General features: G+C 38.1%; 1 pseudogene; it reads right to left on the reverse strand.

Moving 5' to 3' along the window:
- Positions 1–10,727: 10,727 nt before the first annotated feature.
- Positions 10,728–26,126, reverse strand: part of LOC114048809 — a 34,055-nt pseudogene continuing 18,656 nt past the window's right edge.

Consider the following 26,126-nt stretch of genomic DNA (forward strand, 5'->3'; position numbering starts at 1 on the left):
AAGATAAAGGTTAAAGTATTTCCATCAAAAAGAAGGTCTCTCTATCCTATTTCTCTGTCTTCTCTAGCTTTTCTCCAGCCATGACAGGGAAACTCTTTTTAGCTTCTCTGAACCTAGCGCTCTTAACAGTCTCCCCAAACTACTCTTTCCACATCATTCCATTTGGCCCTTAAAGGCTCCATAACAGTATATATATATATATATATATATATATGTATATATAATAACTTTATGTAGAAGAGGTTTTTGAAACCAGTGTTAAACCAGGGTTAGTTTGATTAACGCTCTTATTGTATTATTTGAAGTGATCAGGTTCAGGTAGAGTAATGGCAATTCTATGGACCTATTCACAGGATGATGGGGCATTAGGGAGCATTGCTCCCATTTACTGAGGCCTGGGCCCAAGCTAGATGCCTCCATTCATCACCCACAGTACTTACATTGTTAAGTGCCCTGTAATTATTTCTGAAGCCTGGTTAGTACATTCTCTTACTGAGGCCATGCCTTATTCCTGGTGTAAGGATGGGGTCAAAATCATCCCACCCCATTTTAGCCCGGGTAACTAAATATGAACACTTCTCAATCAATCAACTATAGGCTTTAGACTAAGACGGGGAAAGTCCTTTTGGGCTATAGTGATGCTACACACAAGAATTGTGTTTGAAAAGACCAAGGAAACTTGGCCACACTCTAGGGGTCATCTATAAATAATCAAGTTCCCTGCTGAGGATCTTGGGAGTTTCAAAGGGTTGGGAAGATGTTGGACCTCCCATTTCCCCAGGATCAACTGATGACAGTAAGTATATCAGGAGGCAAGAACATACAGATATAACATGCTTAAAGGGGACTTTTTGAATATGTCCACAAATGGGAGATGAGAACTTCCAGCAACCAAGAGCCATAAGTTGCATTGCCAGAGATGTTGTCTAAGCTTGGGCCCACTTTCCCCTGGATTCTGTATGTACTTGTGGGAGAGCATGTCACTCATTGATTTTGTGGTAGAGAGTAATTTAGACCAATAGTTCTTACTGTAGCACTTTAGTAAATACCTCTCTAAAAGCTCAGTAAGGCTGGACGACTCAATGATACTCAACTGTCAGTCTTGGAGAGAAGCATGCTGGTGGAAACTTGAGCCAATGGCATTAGAAAATCATCCTTGACTCCTCAGGGGTACCCCTAGAACACCAAGGAGGATATTTAGCCAAGCCAGGGACCTGATCTATGGGTGGGAGTTGGGATGGTGATTCTCAGAGCTTACCTGGGCTACAATGGCCTGTATTCCCTCTCCATCAATTGCCTTAGAATGCTTGTCTTCCTTCATGACTCAGCTCAGTTGCCACCTACTCCATGAAACTCCCTGATCCTGCTGGTTGGCAGGCCTCTCTCCTCTTGAATTTCCCTTGCATTGTGCTTAGTCGTATACATGTTGCATCCCCAAAAGAGAATTTTGCTCTTTAAGGTGAAAGATAGTCTCATATTTATCTTTCTGTCCCCAGCACCTAGCACAGTGCTTGGCACATAGGAGATGCTTAATAAAGTTCATTGAATTAAATTGAAAAATGCACATAATCCCATTTCTATTTACCTTCTTACATCATTAAAAGTTGCTAGTCAGCTTGGGGCCTGCAAATGGTAGATTTATTCCTTGTGATTCACACATTACCCAGAAGCTTCTGGCTACTTGAAGTTACTAATCAAAATTCTAAATCTCTAAGCAACAACTTTTCAAACATGAACATTTTTGTTAGCATTTCCAATAAGTTCACAATCATAGAAGGCACTTCCCAAGGAACAGGAAATAAGAGTTCTGTCTTTGGCTTTCTCATTAAGCTATTGAGAGTTTAGGAAAGGCATTCTGTGCCTTAGTTTTCTCATTTACATAATGGAGATCATATTATTTCCCACCCTCCCCCAACCAGATCTACCTCTTGTTGGGATTGTTGTTGGAATCCAGTGAGGTGTTATTTGTGAATTCATTTGTAAGGTATAAAAGCGATACATAGCCTCAAGGTATTAGTCAGCTAGGTGGGCCAATGGATAAACCCCAGGGCCTGCAATCAAGAAGACCAGTGTTCAAATCCAGCCTCAGCCACTAACTAGCTGTGTGACTATGGGCAAGTCACTTAACCTTTGTCAGCCTCAGTTTTCTCAACTGTAAAATGGGGTTAATAATAGCACCTATGTCCTAAGATTGTTGTGAGGATCAAGTAAGATAATATCTGTAAAGCACTTAGCATAGTGCCTGACACATAGAGGGTACCCTATCAATGCTAGCTATTATTATTGTTACTATTATTTGTTATGCAATTTGTCAGTCTGTCAATAAATATTTGTTAAGCACCTACTATGGGCCAGGAACTGTGCTAAGCTGTATTGAATATGCGATTCATCAATGGGGAGAATTCTATGTGGGAGCTCCTTCTACCAACAGATAACTAATTGCAACCCATCTCTGAAGTCAAAGATAAGGCCTTGGGAAGATGCCTAAGGTACAAAGAAATTGGTAACTTTCCCAGAATCAGATAGCTGGGAATTTGAACTTATTTCAAGCCTGGCACTCTTTCTATTATGGCATGCACAGTGGATTGAGTTCCAGGCCTGGAGTCAGGAAGACTCATCTTCCTGAGTTCAAATCCGGCCTCAGACACTTACTAGCTGTATGACCTTGAGCAAGTCACTTGACCCTGTTTACCGCAGTTCCTCATGGAAATCGATTAACCTATAATTCTACGATATGTTTTACTAGTTATGGTAGTGCTGAAAGAAAGTTAGTTATTCCAGCAACATGCCTATGTTCCTTATAGGAAAACTAAGAAGTTAAATTAAATGAATCAGGAAAGTAATGGCCACATCTTTAATGAGAACAGCATCATGGTTCTTGGACAGCTAGGTGGTAGCCCAGTGTGGATAGAGTACCAGATCTGGTATCAGGAAGTCTCATCTTCCTGAGTCAAATCTGTTCTCGAACATTTAATATCTATGCCTAGGCAAGTCACTTAACCCTGTTTGACTCAGTTTTCTCATCTGTAAAATGAGCTGGAGAAGGAATGGCAAACCACTCCAGTATCTTTGCCAAGAAAACTACAGATGGGGTCACAAAGAGTCAGACATGACTGAAATGATTCAACAACAATCATGGTTTTTATTCTCACCTAAATATTAAACCTTCTACCATCATTCTAAAGTGTTTTTTTTAATCTTTAAAGAAGAAAACTGACATATCTAGGCATGCTGAAAATACTTCCCAAGAATGCTACAATTATATTGGCTTGACAGAGGATTATTTGACAGGCACAGCAGGCAAAGGGGTGACCACTGAGCTCTATCGTAAAGAAAGACAATTTGATTTAGACAGATATGAAAATTAAACCACTGTGGTGTAGCAGAATATGTTAAACCACTTCTAAGTCTTAGCCCTGGTGATTTATTGTAAAGAAGGAAGTGACTTATTGTTAAGGAGGAAGTGAAGAAGGAGAACAGTGAAAGGAGTTAATGACGACGAAAGATGGAAGAATCTGTAATGAAATCAGCCAATTCTGTCCTTCAGTTTTTCCACCTGTGTTTTATTGCTTGCTGAAAGGTGAACACACAAGAAGCGCAAACTGTTGTCTGCATTTCTTTCTTAGTTTATTTAGATATAGGAAGAGAGGGAAAGGAAATGGAGGAAGGTGGTAAGGGGGAGAAAAGATTTGAAGTTATTAAGATAAATATAAAAGTGACTTATCTTTTTAATTAAAACAACCATATGAAAAATAATAGCTTATATTTTTGTTGTGCTACATAGTTTACAAAGCACATCGCTCACAATCATATCAGATAGGTAGCGTAAACATTATTGGTCCCATTTAATGGACGAGGAAATTAAGGCTTAGTATGCAGAGACGGCAAGCCTTCTCTGGGCTTGTTTCCTCATGCAAAAAATAAGTGCTGGATTTAGATGATCTTTAAGTTACCTTCCAGCTGCAAAATCCCATGACTTGCCCAAAGTCACCTAACTAGAGAGTATCAGAGATAGGTCTCAAACCCAGGTCAAGTCTGGTACTCATTCTACCACTTTACTCAACCAGCCTCTCCAACTCCTTGGCTGAGTATTTACACAGGTTTTCTTTTTTTGTACCTACGCCTTTAGAGGATTGGCTATTTAGAATGGAAACTGCCTTTCAAGAAAAAGGGAAGAGAGCTGAGCTCCAAAAGATAAGAAGAAGAATAGATTGAGAGTAGAGTAAGGGGAAGAAGGTGAAAGAGAAAAAAAAAAGAGAAGGGAGAGACAATGGGATAGTCTAGACAAAGTAAGCAAGCATGGAAAGGTTGAGATAATCAATTTATCCTCTGTGTGTGTGTGTGTGTGTGTGTGTGTGTGTGTTTGTGTGTGTGTGTGTGTGTGTGTGTGTGGTTTGTACATAGTTGTTTGCGTATTATCTCCTCTTAAGTGGACTGTGAGGTCCTCCATATTAAGGACTAATTTTTTGCCACATCTTTGTATCATCAGCACTTAACAGAGCACCTGGACTATAGTAGGTGCTTAATAACTGCTTGACTTAAAGGGTAATGGAATAAGGAGGGGAAGAAGTCGGGAAAGGAAGGAGACCAGAAGGATGAAAAGCCTAGAAGCCAGAAACTTGGGAGTCCAGCACAACTGAGAAGGTGCTCTCTGACTATTTCCTATAAAGTCTTACCTTTCCACCTGGGAGAAGCTTCTGCCTTGGGTCTCATGTCCTGATCAGTGACTGCTTCTCCTGGATCATTATTTCAGGTAAGCTCCAGCTACCTGCTTCATTTCACTCCCTATTTGCTAGCTATTTCCTCTTCACCAACCATCTTGTACCCTGGAGAAATTTCTACTTGGGGAAGAAGGAAGGAAATAAATATTTATTAAATGCCTACTATATGCCAGGCATACTAGGACATCTTTTTCCTCAATTCTTACCTAGCCTTTAATTACTTAATGGACATTGCCTCAGACAAACTGAGACCTGGGAAAGACCTTAGCTTAAAAAGGCCAAGGTCTCCCACTGCATCCAGGGCCATCCCCAGTCATCTTGACCTATGTCTTGCCACTGGACTCCGATGACTCTGGAGGAGAGAGTGAGGCTGATGATTTTGCCCAGCTCTGCCTCATTTAAATCCTATTTACTTTCAAGTCAAGATATCACCCTCCTGATGTCATTGTTTCTCTTTAAGAACAATGAATGAACAACAACTATATGCCAGGTACTGTGCTAAGCAATTTACAAATACTATCTCATTTGATCCTTACAACAACCTTGGGATGTAAATGCTATTTATAAATGAGGCAGACAGAGGTTAAAAGATTTGACCAGGGTCACTCAGCTAGTGTCTAAGACTAAATTTGAACTCAGGTCTTCCTAACTTCTGATCCAGCATTGTGTTCACTGTTCACTTCACCTAGCTGAAGCCCCTGGGGTTCTGCTGTCCCTGCCACCATGTTTCAAAAGCTCCCCTTCTCTAGCCATCTCCTCTCCAATTACTTTGCCTAAACCTATACTCTTTCATCCTCCTTCTATCCTCTGCTCCCTCCCTCCCCACCCCCCACCCCCAGGTCTGGAACCAAGAACCAACAGATCAACTCTGCCATTGTTCATAGAGAGGGTGATTTAACCTACTCATCCTTCCTGGCCCAACACATTCCTCTTTGTGTGATGTCTTGACTCCTGTGTGAATTGGATTTAAGTGAGGCAGAGTTGCACAAAGTGGTCAGTCTCACTGTCTCTTCCCAAGTCATCAAAGTCCAGCGGCAAGACAAAAATCAAGAAGAGTGGTGATGGCCTGGGATGCAGTGGATGACCTTGGTGTCTTCAATGTCTGACCAAGCTCTAAGCACTCCACGGCACCTGCTTCAGCCACCTTGCTGGCTCCTGGAACAAACTGTTCTCATCCATCCATGCCTTTAGGGGATCTTCACGTGCTTGGGATAGACACACCCCCCAACTCACCAATGGTTTTGAGGCCTGTCAGTTACCCTCGACCTGGTTTAGCCCATCTGCCCACATGGTCTTACCCAGGTACGACCTTTGTGCATCCTACCGTTTCTTGAAGCCACAGGTAAGAGTTGGGTGAGAAGTGGACACCAAAGGTGGATGAGCAGCCCTGAAAAGTGCCCTTCTCTCACCAGAGGTGCTAGTCCTCCCTGAACGTCCCATATACTCCTGCGTTATCTAACCCCAGTGGAATGGAAGTTCCTTGAGAGTAAGGACTATCTGAGCTCTTTTGTTGGTATCTTCATCATTTAGCATTATGTGCTTGGCACATAGCAAGTGCTTGATATTTGCTTTTTCATTCATTCACAAACCATTTTCCAGACAGACTTGGGTTTGGAATCAACAGTTGGCACTTATTAGTGGGCAGTTTGCTTCACCTAAGAACCTCAATTTCCTCCTCTGTGAAATGGAGACAATAATACTTGAAGTAATTCCCTCACATGGGGGTTACAAGCACAAATGAAGAAATGTATTTAAAGTGCTATATAAATGTCAACTATTTATTTAAAGGGACAGGAGCAATTCCTTATATTTTGGTATATTTTGGTATAAAACAAAATTCAAAATTGCATTTGCCCCCTGGAACAGATAGTTTATGAGAATCTGCAGTCATGTTTTTGTTCTTTGGCTCACTTCTTTGTTTTGGAAGATTAAATTTTGATACCTAATTAAGCTCTGTATCTTAACAGTCTCCCCTCAGTCTTGCTTGAGATGCAGAAAGGTTGGGCTCTAAGAAATAATTACATCAATAAATCTGTGTTATAAGACTATTGGGGTCTATAGTTGTTAAAGAGAGAAACAAAGCTATCTGGAGGATTCTCTCCAGAATTCCAGGCCCCTGATGAATCTGTTTTCTTATTTATTTGAGCGTTTGTTCCCTCCAGATTGCAACTGCAAACTCTGTAACTCTTGCCCAAGGCCTCCAATTAATTCCCGTATATTCCAGAGAGATGACAACCCATCTCAAGAATGCCAAGTCAACAAGCATTTATTAAGCACCTACTATGTACCATCTATTTCTCACCAGCTGCATTGATTTCAACTTTACTGTAATCATCACCACCCCCATCCCCACCACCACCACCACGAAGCCCATCTAACCAGAAAGTTGTCATCATATAGATTGCTTCATCTTAAGTACTTACAACACACCAGTACCTTGCCTTTGCAGAGCAAAAAACTCCTTCCCAAGCCTCCCTTTAAAGAGGGCTCAGGAAACAGATCATCTTTTCATTTCTGACCCAATACACTGCTTGGTTTTTGACCCTACCATCATCATGGCACAAGCCAGATACCCTATACACCACCATTCCTTTAGCTTCTTTTTGTGCGTTATCTTACTCCAGAAACTCCTTGAAGGCAGGGACTGTCTTGGTTTTTCTTATTTGTATTATCAGTGCTTAGCACAGTGCTGGGCACATAGTAGGCACTTAATAAATGTTTATTGTATTGTATTGTATCTTACTGTAATGCTAACTAATATATTATTGTGCTAAATGCCAAACAGTCCCATCCCTTAAAGACCTGGAAATCTAATGGGGGAGACAGCATGCAAACAACTATGTACAAACAAGGTATATACAGGACGAATTGAAGATCATCTCAGAAGGAGGCCCTAGCATTAAGGGAGATTGGGAAAGACTTCATGTAGAAAGAGAGCTTTTAGCTGATACATGAAGGAAGCCAGGGACAATAACTTAAAATTTTATATATATGGTGACAATCACTAAAAAGTCTGTCGTGATGCTATCATATGGACTTGAGTACATTGTGAGATCAAATTAAGGAAAAGAGAATGGCTGCATCCTTGTGTTTCCCAGGATGCCTAGGGAAGAAGCATGGTACAGTGGAAAGAGAGCTAAATTTGGAGTCAGTGATGGGTTTGAATACCAGCTCTGCCACTGAGACCTTGAGAAAGTTGCTCTTCAATTTCATCCTTTGTAAAATGAGGGGACTTAATTAGATGGACTCTAATGTCCCTTTTTATGATTCTCTGCTCCTTCTCTGCTTGATTTCAACTTTACCATCATCACCACCCCCACCCCCACCACCACCACTACCAAGCCCATCCAACCAGAAAGTCATCATCATATAGATTACTGTAGAGGATACCATAGCAGGCCTACTTGCCTGCTATAAGGCCTTTTCCTTACTGGTTTCTTGAATAAAATGAGTCAGTTACAAAGACTACTGAGACAATCTATTGGAGAGTTGTAGAAATTTCCATTGTTCCAGTACAAAATGAAAAGTGGAAAAAAATGCACGCTGTTGAAGGAGTCATGGAGGACAAGACAAAGTTAGTAAATATGATGGCAGCTAGGCAGCACAGTGGATAGAGCTTTGGCCCTGGAGTCAGGAAGACCTGAATTAAAATTCAGTCTCAGATACATTCTAGCTATATGGCCCTGCACAACTCCTGCCTCAGTTTGCTCAACTGTGAAATGAGAATAATAATAGCACCTACCTCTGAGGGTTGCTGTGAGGAGCAAAGGAAATAATAATTGTAAAGTCCTTAGCCAGATGACTAATGCATATTTGTTTCCTTCCTTCTTTCCCTGCCAGGACTTACTTGAGAAATCAATAGTAGTCTTGGAAAAACAGCAACATTTTCATTCTGTGTCATAAAAATGTTCAATACAGAGATCAAGTCATCTATAAGGCTGCAATTTCATATGCTTAAAGGCAAGCAGGTGGTACAGTGGATACAGCACTGGGCCTGCAGTCTGGAAGATCTGAATTCAAACCCTTTCCTCATTCACTTATTAGTCATGTGACACCAGGCAAGCTGTTTAACTTCTCCAGGTCTCAGTTTTCCTCATCTGTAAAATGAAAATAATAATAGCCCCTACCTCTGATGGTTGTTATATAGAATGAAACAATATATGTAAAGCACTTTGCAAACCTGAAAGTACTATATAAATGTAAGTTATTATCATCATTGTTGATATTACTATTAGTGATAGCTCACATTTATATTGAACTTTCAGGTTTGCAAAACACTTTATACATATCATCTTATTCAATCCCCACAACAATCCTTTGATATATTGATGTATGATATCATTGCCCCTCTTTTACTTTTGAGGAAACTGAGGCTTAGAAAAATGAGGTGGCATGACCAGGGATGGTCATACCACTATGTCATATACATGGTAAGTATCAGAGACAATATTTAAACCCAGGTTTCCCCCATCTCCACATCCAGAAAATTTTCACTAGGTTTTACTATCACATTTCATTGACATGGTTCTAGTTTAAGTACTATATTTCGGACAAAATATCCCTCTAAATTATAGATGCCCTTCTTAGGCCCTGGCTTTCATTCTGAGAACTGAAGTGAATGACTTCTGAAGCTTTCCTCCGTAGAAGTTTGTAAATTAACTGGAACAAAATATAATAATTAAATGTACTTTTTTATGGTTAATGATAAATGCATTAATGCCAACTCATCATTTTTTAAGTTTTATAGACAAACTTAAACTGATTACAAAAAAATATTGGACAGAACAATAAAGTTGATGCCAACTTGTTGGAGACTCTTTGTGCATGTCAAATACCATCATGAATATTCGTTTCCACATATATTATTAATCAGTAAGAATACTGTGTCCTACTAGAAGGAATGTAAACCTTGAAATAAATATTTCTAAATAAACAATTTAATTTTAGTATAAAATAATTCAGTCTTGAGAAATGTTTGTATCTGAGTAAGACCTAATTAGGACATCTGGTACATGATTAGGGTATATAGCCCTAATGATTAAGAAATACCTAAGACTTGTATATAGGGCTTATTTACAGGAGGAATTTATTTATTTTCTGTTTTTTACTTAATTACTGAGGAAAAATATTTTGTAAACATATGTTTCTGTTGTGTAAAGCTATAGTTCATCTTCTGTAATGTAATTTCTTTTAGGAGTTTGTCTTTAAAAAAAAGTTGAAGCTCACTCACTTGGACGTTTGTATTAAAATTAAACTTTCTTTAACAAGTCCAAAAGAAGGCATATTATTTCTCAGTCTTACATCATATAGAATGTAAAACTGACAAAAGTGGGAAGATATTGTTTAGAAACACACAGGCCATTATTTTAAAAAAAATAGAAGTTTTGTTTCATATAATTTCATTTGTATTAACATATATTATACATTTTTAAAATTATCATGAATGACTTTATTTTTTTTTTTAACCAAAGATAGTCTTTTACATTCTGGCAGCTTTAAAAGCAGTGTCATTTTGGAAGTCACAACACCCAGCTTAATATTAGGTCAAATTAAAATTACTCAAAATCTGTCATGTAAAAATGATATAGGCTTACATTTTTCTGCACACGTTCCATTTCTGCCAAGGGACATTTCTAAAGCATGAATTTTTAGTATAAACTTTGAGACAACTTTCAAGGATGTAAAGTTAACAAAGAGTAACCACTGTCAAAAATTAAGATGACACAGAAAGCCCAGATGCTCAGGTAGAATTCGAAACAGGAAGAAGTTCACCCTGGTTCTTTTAATATTGGTATCCCAACTTGGCAGTCAGGATGCATTTATCCCACATTAGGATTTTTATATTGAATATTCTGTATATAAGTGACTCATTTGGTTAACACATATACTGGAATGCAGTCTGAGCAAGTATTTGGCAGGAAAGAAAAAACAGAAGTTAACAGTACTGAGGAAAGAGAAAACACCTTTTAGTGTTGTGTTTATAAGTGAAGAGACAGTGAAAAGCTTTCATTCAAATTTCTCATCTCCTTCTTCTGCATCTTTCAAGCTGAGGACTTCCAAAGAAACTTTTCCTTTTTTCTCTCTCTATATCAGCTCAAATGAAACTATATGGGATAAGTAATTCCAATTATGATTTCTTGAAATAGAGCTCTGAAAAATCAGGCTTTGAAAAGGTCCATTGGGATGCAAATGTAACTATTTGACTATGCCTTAAACCCAAATCACTCTGGCTCTCACTGATTGGACAATAATAGGTCCTAACCCAAACCTCACTTGGTCATTGTTTGGGTTTTGATGGCTCAGAGTGAGTGTAAATAGCCATTGCTTCTGTTCCAGCCAGAAACTCTGGGGGTCTTCCCCTCCCAGTTTTGTTTTGGTTTTTTTTTGACTAGACAAACTAGGCCATCTTTTGCCCCATTTCTTGTCTAGCTTTAAATCACTGAATGTGTGTTGCCTCTGACAAAATGAGACATGGGAAAGAACTTAGCTTAAAAAGGCCCAGGTCTCCCACTGCATCTAGGGTCATGTCCAGTCATCCTGACCTATGTCTTGCCACTGGACTCTATTGACCCTGGAGGAGGTAGTGAGGCTGATAACTTTGCATAGCTCTGCCTCACTTAAATTCAATTCACTTGCAAGTCATCACTCGCATGATGTCATTCGTCCTCTTTGCGAAGGAAGGACAAACAACAACAAAGTGTCAGCTCATCAGTTTCTCTAAAGCAGCTGGGGTCAATTAGACACACTATTTCTAACTGGTCACCAAAATCTTCACTTTCTACCATCTTGATCAATGATTTGAATTTTCCTTTTAGCTGTTTCCCCCCTTTACAAGTCGGATGAATTGAAGCTTCATGTGGTCCTTCTCAGTCTTCAGGTTTTCCTTCCCCCAGCCTGCTGCTTCATACTCAGGTTTGACAGAATAATGGATACCTTTCATTGCTCTTTCAATGAGGATGACAGTGTGTGGTCTCTTTGTTTTAGGATTTACACATTTATCTGCTTACAATTGTTATAATATCCCTAAATATCCACTCTAGTTGTGTTACTCTTCATCTGAGAGCCTTACTTCTTCTTTTGTTAAAATCTGCTTACAGATTTCAGTCTGTCATCAGTGCCAAAAGCACTGATAAGATCTTCTTTTTTTAGCAACTTGGCCTCCATGTTCACATGAAGGAAAATGCAACACTGCAGTGCCAGCCCACGACTTTGTTGTAGGAAGCAATCTCAAAATGCTTCCCCGCGAGCTTCACACACACCACAGCCACATTCTTCAGGCAGATCTGGTTTACCAACATGAAAATTGACAACACGGCAGTCCCCACTCCGGCTGCCAACCCTCGAGCTGAGTGGCTTAGATAGACTCTTCCCCAGGAGGGCTAGCAGCTGCCAGGACTCCCGCAACAACTTCCACCAGGCATCCTTAATGATATAATTAAATGTATTGACTTCTGTAATAAATCTTAAAACTATTTTTACATTTTGAAAGAAAACTTAATATGTAACATGTTTTTCTTTTTCTGCAATTCATTTGTTTGATTTTGTTCACAAGATTTTAACACATATTACAGTTTGACACATATTATAGTTGATCACAATTAAGTTCACGAGATTTTGACATATTAATTCTTAATTAATCCTTAATTCTTCATCATAAAGCTACATATCACATTGGATACTGAGCATACCTTTGACAAAAAGTACATTTTTACAAATCTAACCTTAATTATAACACAAAGATTATCAATGGGGTTTAAATCATGAATTTACAGACCATTGAAGAATGTTTATCAATTTCTCTTAAATAAATTTCCTAACCTTTCATGATATGCAGCATGGTGTGAGGTCATATATTATTCTATATAAAGTATAGATATATAACATTATGTGGATGTGTGTAAAACACTATATAAAGTATAGATATATAACATTCTACTTCCATTTAGGAATTTATATAAACTGAAAATTTTCTGCTTCTCAATATATCAATGTATTTTTTAGAGTTCATTATTCCCTTAGTGGAACCAAGACTTCTGAACCCACTGGAAGTAAAAAAAAAATTCTCCAAAATATTTCTCAGTGAATATTTTATAGTCTGATGAAGATGCTCAGAACTTATAGGCTCACCAGGACTTCTGACAATAGTTTTGGTACAGCCTTGAATGAAAAAGTAAGTCTTATCTTTAAAAATTACCATCTTCCAATCTTTAGTACTCCAGACTTTCCATGACAAGGATTTTTTTCTTCACAGCAATAGTTCACTACTATTTTTCTTTTTTACTGGTCTTCTCATTGTTCTTCCAACTTCAAGAACTCTATACTGCATTACAAAGGAATCAGTAACAACCTGCCCCAGGGTCACATTTTCTGAGAATTGATTTGGCAAATTTATGGCAATGATTTGTCAGCTCTCAGTGTTGCTTTTCATTTTCAAGCACATTTTTCTCTGTGATTCAGCAGTCTGATACTGGGCTTAAATGATCCTTGAAAGTCTTTACTTCCATCCAGTGGCAGTTGCTACAATATTTCTAACAGTCATTGAAGTGTGCGCTTTAAAAGCTACAATTTCTTTGGAGTAACCATTCTTAAAAGCAACAGAACTAAAGAAGACAACAACGAGATACTTGTGTATGGCATGAAACCTAGCATTTGACTGACAGAACTAAGAGTGGGGAAACCAGCTCAATGTGGTTTCATGTCCCCAAGATCTGACAATTGGAATTAATAGAAGCATATATGCATGATCATTTGTCACAAAATGAAATTATATTAAAATTATTACTTGTCCAAAGTAATTTGCATACCACCAGAGCATGAAAATTGTTCACGAGGAGTATCTTCATTTTGAATATGGCTTGCTCAAAGTTACATAGCAAATCTGTCAGAGAGCTAATCTGGTAATTTTGATTCCCAATCAGTGAGTGGGCTTCTTTGTTTTTCTAGTTTGCTAAGTATGCTGAGCACTCTTTGAGAGGTGTATTAGTAATAATCAAATGAATTTGAGTAAGGTATTGAAAGCCAATATGATTAAATTAAGCCATCATCCTTCCTCCAGGCTTATCATTATTAATAATAAACATTTATTGATCCAGTTATATGCAAGGCACTGTACTAGGTTTCAAGAACAGAAAAAGGCAACACATACTTTATATTTGTACAAAGTTTTGCAATTCAAAAAGCACTTTCACATCCATTGTCAATATTCTCACAACAACCCTGGAGGTAGGCAGAGGAGACATAAGTATATCTATTTAACATTTGAGAAAAATGAGGCTCAGAGAAATTAAGTGACTTACCCAAAGTCACACAGCTAAGGAATGGAAAAGACAGAACTCAGAAATGTTCCAAGTCTGGTCCTCTTCCCATTTCACCAAGTTGCCTCTCATATAGGAAATTATTCTTACCTTCAAAGAGATTATATTCTTTTAGATAAAATTAATAGCTTTTTGTTTTTATGTGTGCATTTCTTCATTTGCCCTCCCACCCCACAATACATGCCTAATAAACCCTCCCTTTCAACAAATAAAAAGAGTGAAGCAAAACCAACAGTTTTTGACAGGATATGCAACATTCTATAGATCTCCCTTCCCTCACCCTGCTACCAAAAGAAGAGAGGTAGACTTCTCATCTGTTCTCTAGGATCAAGATTGGTTAATGCAGCTTCGTTTTCATATTCTTTTCTTCCACGCTATTGTAGTTCTTCATATACAATGTCTCCCCAATTCTGCTTACTTTACCCTCAATCAGTTAATATATCTTCCTGTGTTTCTCTGAATTCCTAATAGTCATAATTTCTTATGGTGAAAATAATAAATCATAATTTGTTCAACCATTCTCCAGTTTGTTTTCAATTTTTTGCTACCATAAAAATGTCGCTTTGAATATTTGAGTATATGCAAGTCCCTTCTTTCTGTCTCTCACCTCCACGACAAATATGTCTGATTTGCTTCCCTAGCATGGTAACTCAGGCAAAGAGAAATTTCCAAATTGATACTATGATATTCATGGACCCAAGACGACCAGTGAATACCTGTCTCCAAATTGCAATCATGGCCTTAGGAAAGCCAGATGGCATAGTGGTTATAATATTAGAATGGAGTCAGAAAGACCTGAATTCAAATCCTGCTTCATTTGCTAGCTGTGTGTCCCTACGTAAGCCACTCTCTGCAACTCAGTTTCTTCATCTGTAAAATGACGGGGTTAGATTCCATGGCCTCCTAATTCCCTTTCATCTCAAAAAAAAAATCTATGTTCCTAATCTGAGTCACTCAGACTCCCTACTTCAGTCTCCTCTATTATAAAGAAGACAAATGTAGAAGTAGAAAGATACTTAGCGGTCTACTTGTCTCAGTGGTATAGTGTAAAAAAAAAATCACACTGATAAATCCCATAGAGGAAAGAGATAAGGTCAAAGATTTGCTATGGAAGTAGGCCTTACAATATATTACTTTTGGAAAGGAATTCAAAGACTTTTGTATAATGTAGGGAAACAGAGATTACAGTTTTATAAATCCTTTACCATAGCAGGTTTACTGGTAACAGCTGCCATGAAAGGAAAAAAAAAAAGACTTGTAAGCTTCCTTGTAGAACAATATCTTACTTTCAGGCCTCTGAGTGTCAGTACCTCCGTTCTGGTTAATATCATCAAGGGAATCCTTGCCTGACAGAATGTAATTTAGGATCTATTAAATATGATTACTTGGCCTTGAAAATGATAGATATTGGACAGAATTATAGGATCACTTTACAAAAGAAAGGTCTCTTTTACATCCTTTTTCGTGGAGCCTTAAATGAAGCCTGAGAAAATTCCTTGGGGGGGTTGTGGCATTTATGGGTTGCGTTTATGAAAAAAGGAATTGATATTCATATTAAAAACTGTAAAAAAAAATGAGCAAGCTGAGGATGGTAAACATACAGACAGCTGTGACATGTGTCTGAAGGGTGAGTGGCAAGTTACCAAACTATTTAATTACATTAGTGATAAGAAAATATATATGATTTTAGGCAAATTCTTTGTGTTCTCCATTCAAGTATTAACCCCTAGTGACTTTTTATGGTTCCCCCAATTTCCATTTACATTACAGCTGATAGCCAAAGCACTTAGAGTTTATTGTAGCTTTTTTTTTTTAGTGAACTGATGGTTGAGTTTTTAATGAATTAAATTATGATGATTATTTCTTTTTATTATGTAGATGTCTGTTATTACTGTATTTCTGCACTGTTTCCTGACTACTGGCCATACCAGCATGAGTGTCAGAAGAGGCAGTTGATGGAATTGAGATTATGCCCATTAAATTTATGTAAAGAAACTAGATAAATGGGTAGCTAACAGAGCCATACATAAAATTTTTTTGCATGTGGGGCAAGCAGCCAGGCTGGGATTGGGGGAGGAAATAGCCTAATGTGTGGCTTGAAGGATGGAAGATTTCCCTAGGGATGCTATAAGATTTTTAGGCTGATTAAAGACAAGAAGAACCCTTGAGACAAGGCTGCCATCACCAGGGACTGGGTGGGCAGGGGAAGAAGTATATCTGTGGGTGATGATACCATCACCCTCTAAATTTTCCACCCAAAGGCAAAGTCCAGATGACCTTGTACTAGTTATGGTTTCTATAGCTTGGAAACCAGCATTAGAATTCATTCATTCACTCAATAAACAATTTAATAATTTTTTACTATATTAAAGATACTCTGCTTAATAAAAGTGAGTCCTTATCCTCAAGAAGCTTTTGATCTAATAAAGAAGATAAAAGAGATATACACAGTGGTAAATAAAATATAAAATAAAAATCGGAATGTTTAAGTACTTGATGGGATCAGAACAAAATGCTACAAGAATGGTGAGATCAGCTATAGTGGGGAATGAAGAACTCTAGGAGGCTCTCACAGCAGAGGTAGCATTTGTGCTACTGAGCCTTGAAGAAAGGAAAAAAATTTAATAGGGAGAAACTGGAAGGAGGAAGGGAAAGTAATCAAGTCCAAGAAATGGACAAAAGCAAATGGGAATGAGAAAGCAAGATATAGTGGGGAGTGTTTCATTTTGATTGAAGCTTAGAGTATATGAAAGAGGATGAGATATTCCTTGAAAGGTACAACGGAATTCAAGATCTTCTCAATAAATGAGTAAAATGCATTCATTTTGACTGGTGCAGAGGAATACTTTTAGGGAGAAGAGAAACAAAAGCCATCAATTCAAAACACGAAATTCAAAGCCATAACTCATATGGACATTACTGTGGTTAAGATGCGTGTGCATGTGGCTCAGGAAAGAACATTGGATATGAAGTCAGATTATCTGGATTTGAATCCCAGCCTTTTCAAGTTTTAGGACCTTAGACAGTAACCTCTCTGAACCTCTGTTTCCTCATCTACAAAAATAGTGAGTTGGAGAAGATGGTCCTATAAGATGCATTGCAGCTTTAAATCTAGTATATTAAGACAAGGAACTGGATGGAACATTCCCCCACCCCTGGAATGTACCTCTGTCCTTATATGCCCCTTCTCCCATTGGTGAATTACTCCCACAACCTTCATTTTCAAGAAGAACCCTAGGCAGGCCGGTCACCCATTGCTCTCCTGGCTCTCCTTGTTACTCTATGTACTTCCTCACCATTCCCCCGAGTGAATATTGACCCCGCTCCCATCCCCCACCCTCCACCCAACTTTTCATCTCTTTTTTATGTGTTGTCTTTCCCTTTTAGAATGTGAGCTCCTTGAGGGAAGGGACTATTTTTATTGTTGTTTGTATCTCTTACACTTAGTACAGTGCCTGGCATACAGTTGATGCTTAATAGATGCTTGCTGACTGACTGATTACATGAATGTGGGCACTGAAGCCAATCCTTTAACATGGTACAGATCCAATTAGACCCTTTCATCCAGTGTTCAGCTTCCAGCTACAAAGGAGTTTGAACAATTTTTTATAAAGGTTAAGAGGAGAAAAATTATTCAACAATTAGATAATAGTCCCCACAAGAAAAGGCTGAAGGAACTGGGAATGCTAATTTAATGAGCCCACAACTGCCATCAAGTTCAAAGGCTGGTGCATTGGGTATAATAACCAGTCGACCTAAGTTTCAACTAAGCAAAGAACAAACCCAAAATAATTAAAATTGTAGATTTAGTTTCAGAAAGAGGAAGGATTTCTCTCAGTCAAGGGTGTAAGCTAGTAAAATGGGCTGCCAGAATGGATTGTGGAAATCTTCATGCATAGGATAGTTTGCATTTAGGCCTGTCTCTAGTAGCAAGAAACAAAACTGAATGATGTCTAGAAGGCTTATGTTATGTATTCTGTCATTAAGCATCCCAAAAATACAGTTGTGCCCTATTTTGTGAGAAAAGGATTTACCAAAGTCTGAAGTTTAAAAAATAAAATACATTTGGAGGCAATTACTATCATTTAAAAGGATTCTCACTTTAAAGGAATTTCTTTCTTTCCTTTCAGTGAGGCACTCAGGGTTAAGTTACTTGTCCAGGGTCACACACTCTGTTTAAGTGTAAAGTGTCTGAGGCTGGATTTGAACTCAGGTCCTCCTGACTCCAAGGCCAGAGCTTTATCCACTGCACCATCTAACTGCCCCTAAAGGAAGGATTTCTTATGCCAGTTCCCTTTAAATATCCTACTCCACTATTGCACAAAAATCTGATTCCCAGGGTTTTCAGGAATACATCTATTGTGTAAGGCAAGATACAGTTGTACTCAGAATTCTTTAGCAGTCTTAGTAAATGTTAGGTATTTTTGATCAATGAATAACACACTACAATGTGTACTCTAATTTAGGAGAGATCATGCGTTTCATCTCTGATCAAAAGCACTTTAATTTTGAAAACAGACATCATATCAAAGAGAAAAAAAGGGACTAGGGCCCACAGTTTTCAGTGCTACAATTTGTTATAAAGGGATTCCAAAGCGACACTAGATTCTTAAGTTTTCCAACTTCCTGTCCACTGGGCTCTCCACTACACCACTAGATTTTGCCAAAAATTTTGCCTGAAGATTTTGCCAAAAAAAAGAAATTGACAACAATGACCTTTGTTGATTTGGACCATTTTCAAGTTTGTCATTGAATAAAACTGTTTATGTTCATCTGATGGAGGAGCACTTTTGGTCAGTAGGAATCTTGGCTGTGTATACACACACATAAATACACACACACACACACACATACACACACATCCTACCTCTTGTCTTGCTGATGAATCACATGTCCATCCCATCTGTGTTTGGCATCACAAGCATCATAAGCAGCTTGGATAACACTTGTTGTAGTCATATGTTGACCAACTTCTGTGTTTGACATGTGTTTGCAAAGCAAGATTTTGCACATCTACTCATACATTCCTCTTTGCTTGAGAATAAGAACTAGCCATTTTCTTTGAGCTAATAGACCAGCACTCAGCACCATAGATCACAGCTGGTATAAGTGATGGTTTAAAGAGATTATTTCCCATTTTCATGTTGTCTTTATTCTCCTGGAATTGTCCCCTGCTGCCTCTCATCTTCCACTGCAATTTCTAGCAAATATACTAGTTGCGTTGATTTGCTGCTCAGGAAAAACACAGCTACCGAGTTTTGTGATTTCTTTGCCATGGATCTTGACTTGCTCATTGTATGCTTGTTGCATGCTGATTTCAGTTTTGATGAATATGTTCCTCATTCAATTATATATAATTCTGCTTTAAATACTGCATGATACTTTCCCTGCTATATTGATGGCAGATAAAATAAGAAAACAATAAATTAGTTCTTTATCATCCACGCTGATTCCACTCCCAGTTGATTAGGCTGAGAAATGTTTCCAGGTCTTCAGCAAAGAGCTTTGAAGCTGTCATATCACCTTGTGTCTAGGTCTTTCAGCTATTTATTCAACATGGATAGCTGAACATTGTAATCTCCATTATATACTTGATATTGATCGCTCCTAAAGAATCAATATATGCAAGATTTATTCACAAATCATTTTTACAATCTGAGACTGGTGCTGAATTCAACTAAGTTGGAGCCCCTTTAGACCACAGAAACAGAATGAAATAATACTTATTATTTCTCTTAACTTCTTTAATTAGTTTTCTATCAGAATGCATATGGTTATTATTAAGAATCCTGCATCTCATCTACCTTGTTCTTCTCTGGTAGATATCTTGCAATTGAATGTAATTATGCACTAAATACTATAATACTACAATGGAGTGCATGACTCATTGGCATGAATATTCCTTCCAAGGATGTAAACTGAAACTGATTCATGACAACTCTTGCTCTATAACTTCTATCCATATCTTCCCCTAAATTTGTATGGGGAGACTTCGAGGTCATGTGATTATTAAGATGGAGGACTAGACATTTTCTCTGACCCTCATGACCTCTCAAACCACTCCAAAATACGAATTATGTGCAAGAGGTAAAGTGATTGAAGGGGTTGCCACAGTCTAACACACTAAGAACCTGAATGAAACAACAACCTAAGGAAGTGACAGCAGAGACAACTAATCCCTAATCTCTTAATTTAGCACCCTCTCCCCCAGTGCTCCGGCAAGACAACAAAACCAATCCATAGGTTTGTGCTCTGGTATTGACTCAGCAATTCCTTTGCCGCTGTGGCTATCTGTGCCAGTGAACGCCTTCCACACCTCACCCCCAACCCCTGCTGTCACTTTACCATTCAGAGGGAAAAAAATTCAACTCTGCTCATCCCTTGTGTAGCAGAGGTGGAGATACAGGAAAGTAGGATGTTTGCTCTGCCCAGGATTGAAGGGAGGCAACACACTGCTGCAGCAGAAGAGTTTCTTAAACTTTTTAAACTCGCGATCCCTTCAGCACTTCTTAAACTGTGGGTGACCCACAGTTTAAGACAACCAAGAAAAAGACGGTAACTGGAACAAGGCATCAGTATGGGGCGGGGGGGGGGGGGGGAGACACACATGGTTCAGTAGGCCTCAAAAGGATTGGCATCCAGTTGAGAACAGTTCTGTCCCTCCAACTGATGCCAATGAAAAGTGAATTTCCTGTATGGGAAAGGCTAAGATGAGGTCCAGCCCTCAGAGGAGCCACCTTCAAGGAGGAAGGAGTCCAAAAGTAAGGAATAGAGCAATGTAAGAGATATAAGGGGGAAAAGACTGAAATGACCAAATTACGAAGAAATTCAGTTAAAAACTTTGAGAACAAGGTAATAAACTAACAGAGAAGATATTAATAACAGAAGGGAAGATAGTCTCCAGGATACCTAAATGAAAACAAACATCTCAACAAATATTCAAGACAAAGGAGAATGAAACAATAAATAATGAAGCAGAAGGACTTTGTAGATTCTCAAAGGAACATGGAACCATGGCAGGATGTTTCTGAATGGTTCAAGAAAAATAAGAATCAAGAAAGCAGAATTTATAGCATATTTAGTAGTCACATTAGGCAAAATAGAAAAACCTGAATCCATAATGTCAAATATAAAAAAGAGAGAATAACTGGGAATGAAGGGCAATCTGGAAGAAGAGAAGCAAAAAGCAATAATGTTAAAAGAAAACGACCTCTATGAAAGCAAAACATATTGATCTTGAAGACAGGATATATAAAGACAATTTAAGGATTATAAGTATTTCAGAAAAATGCAAGTTAAAAAAACCTGAATACCATAACTAAAGAAACAATACAAGAAAACTGCCCAGAAGTTCTGCACATAGAAAACAATATTCCATTCAAAAGAATCTAAAAGTTGTCTTCAAGAAAAAATGCTATGTTGCAAACTCCAAGACATATATAGTGGCTAAATTTAGCCATTTCAATGTCAAACAACAAATTCTGTAAGCAATCAGGAGAAAGTCTTTCAAATACAAGGTAAAGGAAATTTGAATAACATAAAACTATTCTGCACCTACAAGAAACTGAAGAAAATGGAATAATGTATACCTGAAGAACAAAGGAGCTAAAGATGCAATCCAAAGCAATTTGCCTTAGCAATTTGAGCTTAATCATCGACGAAAAAGATAAGCATTCCATAAAAGAGAAGCATTTTGAAGCATTCCTACAAAGAAAACCAGATGTGTGAACAGATTTCTTCCAGATAACAGAAATAACAGAAATACAACAAAGGTAAATAAATATAGCAACTGAGAGAGGCATAATTGTTTAATGAAATAAATTACCCCAGGGGGAAAAAGTTTGACGTAGGAACCCTAGCCAAATTGCTAGAGACATATAAACATATACATTTTTTGAAATAGTATGTTAAAAGGTCAATAGTCATGGAGGTCTTTATTATTACATTCTTGTTAATAAAAAAAATAAAGATTTTCTCTTTAATATGAACTTTTTTTTTGCCTTTGATCCACCAATGGGTACTCTAGCAATGTTTATCCAGTTTGAAATATTCTCCAATTTAGACATTCCAGAATATTTCCAGTGCCTGATCTTAGACTTCAAGTTACACTGTTTTTCATGATATGTCAGACATTCCTTCTACATAAGAGGCAGTATGGCATAGCAGATAGCAATCTAGACTTCGAGTCAAAAAGACCTAGGTTCAAATCCTACTTCTGGCATTTACTAGTTATAAGACTATGGGCAAATTACTCAGCATTTCAAAACCTCAGATTTCTTCCTTATAAAATGGTGATAATAATACCTGCAGTACCTATTTTGCAGAATTTTTTTTGTGTGTCTTAAAGAAGACAATGTACATAAAGTTATCTGCAATTTTTAAATGCCATACAAATGCATTATTTCTTGTCAAGAGGTTGTGGGCTGAGGTTTGTATCAGGTGGATAAAGGCAGTTGTAGAATTTTGTAATCTGATGACAATATATCTTAAATATATTGATACAAAAAATTTATTAAGTACCTACTATGTGCCTAGCACTGTGCTAAGCATTAGGGATAAAAATAGAGGCAAAAGACAATCCCTGCCCTCGAGGGGCTTACAATCTAATGGAGGAGACAACATGCAAACAAATATATACAAAACAAGCTATATACAGGATAAACAGGAAATAATTAACAGAAGGAAGGCACTAGAATTACGAGGGACTGGAGAAGGCTTCCTGTAAAAGGTGGGATTTTATTTGGGACTTAAAGGAAACCAGGGAATTCAGTAGGCAGAATTAATAAGTGCATTCAAGACATAAGGGACAGTTGAAGAAAATGCCTGGAGTGGAGAGATGGAGTGTCTTATTCATAAAGGCCAGTGTCACAGGGTTAAAGAATATATTTGGGGATTGAAGGTGTAAAAAGACTGGAAAGGCAGACTCAGGCTAGATTATGAAGGGCTTTGAATGCCAAATGGGGCATCATAGCGAACCACTGGAGTTTATTAAATAGGGGTGGGGGAGGTGACATGTTCATACCTGCATTTTAGGAATATCACTTTGGCTGGATGGAAGATGGATTACAGTAGGGAGAGACTTGAGGCAGGCACCCACCACAGGTTATTACAATAATCCAGGCATGAGGTGTTTAGGATGAGCATGAGTGTCAGGAGAGAAGAGGCATATTCTAGAGATGCTGCAAAGGTGAGACTGACAAGCTTTGGCAACAGATTGGATACGGGAGGTGAGAGATAGTGAGGAATCCAGGATGACTTCTAGCTTGTGAATCTGAGGGATTGGGAGGATGGTATTACCCTTTCCAGTAATAGGGAAGGTAGGAGGGGGACAGGGTTTTAGGAGGGGGATATAATGAGTTCCATTTTGGAGATTTTGAGTTTAAGATTTCTACTGAACATCCAGTTTGAGATGTCTGAAAGACATTTGAAGATGTGAGACTAGAGGCCAGTAGAGTTTGGGGCAGAACAGGTAGATTACAGAATCATCAATGTAGAGATGGTAATTAAATCCATAGGAACTGATGAGATCAACCAAGTGAAGTGGTATAGAGAGAGAAGAGAAGAGCACTCGGAACAGAACCCTGAGAGACACCTATGGTTAGAAGGCATGATCTGGATGAAGATCTAGCAAAGAAGACAGAGGAGTGGTCAGATAGGTAGGAGAAGAACCAGAAGAGAGTAGTGTCCCAAAAACCTAGAGAGAGGAGAGAAGCAAGGAGGGGATAGCAATCAACAATGTCAAAGGCTATAGGGATATCAAGAAGAACAAAGGATTGAGAAAAGGCCATTGGATTTGGTGACTAAGAAATCATTGGTAACTTTGAAGAGAGCAGTTTTGGTGGAATGATAAGGTCAGAAGCCAGACTGTAAGGGGTTTAGAAGAAAGTGAGAGGGGAGAAAGTGGAGACACCTGTTGCAGATGACCTTTTCAACAAGTTTAGCTACAAAGGTCAAAAAAGATATAGGAAAATGGCAGGGATGAAAGGATCAATGAGGGATTTTTCAGGATGGAGAAGACATGGGCATGTTTGTAGGCAGCAGGAAATGAGCCAATAGACAGGGAGAGATTGACAGAAAATGAAAGACAGAATGGGACAGAAATGACAGAAGGGTCCATCTCTTAGAAGACACAGGATGGAATGGAATTGCTTGAACAAGCAGAGGGGTTAGCCCAGGTGAGGAATAAGGTGAGATGGGGTGAAGGAAGAGAAAGAAGGCATCCAAGTTATAGGAGTTGAGGAAGAGGGGAGAAGAGGCTTGCATCAAGTGGGTGGAAGTAAAGCACTGGTAAAATTTAGTAATCTGGTAACAAAATAAATATCTAACAGAAAAGGGGAAACTACGGCTGCTTGTAACCAACTTGTCCACATGCTAAGCTTAGTAGCTAAAACAGGAATAAAATATCAGAATGAGCAAATATGCTAATTATGGAATAGCCATGATTAGGTAAAGCAATATGAAATAGTGAAAAGAATGCTGGTTGAGGATTCAGTAAGCCTGGGTTTTAATCATGACTAATTTGACAGCTATGTGACCTTAAAACTTGGTTATTGCTATATCCTTAGGTCTTTCTTTAGTTTTCATCATTAAGAGCAGTGAGGTGTTGTAGAAAGAATCCTGGCTTTGTATAGAGGAAGAAATAGGTCCAAATTCTACCCTTAACAAACCTACTGGCTATATTACTTTGGTTAGTCACTTAAGATTTCTGAGCCTCAGTTTCCTCATCTGAAAAATGGAGATAACAGTACATGCAATACTGAAACCCAGGGTTGCCTTGAGGATCAAATGTGGTATCTATTATTTTCATGCTATATGTACTTTCTTTAATATGGACAACTCACTGAGCAAGTTATGGCATATGAATGTGATAGAATACTATTGTACTATAAGAAATGATGAAGGCAATAGTTGCAGAAAAACCTGGGAAGATTTATATGAACTCATGCGAAGTGAAGTCAGCAGAACCAGGAGAACAATCTACACAGTAACAGCAACATTATAAAGGTAATTCACTGTGAAAGACTTAGTAACTTAAAGCTTAAAGAATCAGGGTGTCCCAAAAGTCTTGATTCAGTTTAAGTTTTAACAGCTTTAAGCTTTAATAACTTAAAACTGCAATAAGACTTTTGAGACACTGTATATTATACCAATATTGAACCAAGAATTAAAGCATGAGAGATTTTGATTGTCCACAGGAAAAACGTCTTGGTAGTCAGGTTCGTAAAATTCAATTCAATTTGGCAAATATTTATTGCCTACTATGTACAAGCCACTGGAATGGTCCACCATGGGAGGTTGTGAGGAATCTCAGCCTTTAAAGTTCTACAACCAATCAATCAACCAACAAGCATTTATTAAGCCCCTACTATATGTCAGTCACTGTGATAGGGACTGATGATATAAGGACAAAAATGAAATAGTCCCTTTCCTCAAGGAGTTCATATGTGATACATGTATACATATAAGTATAAATAAAAACAAGATATTTTGTCAGAGGAGGCATTAGTTGGTCAGTCAACTAGCACTTATTAAGTACTTACTATGTTCCAGGGATGATGCAAAGCACTGGGGATACAAAGAAAAGCAAAAAGCAATCCTTGCCTTCAAGAAACTCACAATCTAATGGGGGAGACAATATACAAACAACCATGTACAAACAAGATATGCACAAGATAAACTGGAAGTAATCTCAGAATGAAAGCACTAATATTAAGGAAGACTGGGAAAGCCTTTTTAAAAATTTTTTTTTATTAATTTATTTTGAATTATCAACCACCACTTTCATAAGCTTTTGAGTTTCAAATTTTTCTCCCTCTCCCTCCCCAAGATGGCACGCAATCTGATATAGGCTATACATATACATTTCTATTAAACATATTTTGGGAAAGCCTTCTTACCGGAGGTTGAATTGACTTTAGCTGAAACTTCGTATAGGAGGTTGCACTTGAGCTGAGCTTTGGTGGAAGCTAGAACTCTAAGAGAGAAAAGGTGGGGAAAGTAGAGGAAGAAGGAGGAGAGAGAGAGAGAGAAAAGCAGTCTGGCGTGGGGAGGAGAGAGAGACAGAGAGACAGAGAGACAGAGACAGACAGAC

This window comes from Vombatus ursinus, unplaced genomic scaffold (genome assembly GCF_900497805.2).
Source record: "Vombatus ursinus unplaced genomic scaffold, bare-nosed wombat genome assembly UNPS02014794.1, whole genome shotgun sequence".
Lineage (NCBI taxonomy): Eukaryota > Metazoa > Chordata > Mammalia > Diprotodontia > Vombatidae > Vombatus > Vombatus ursinus.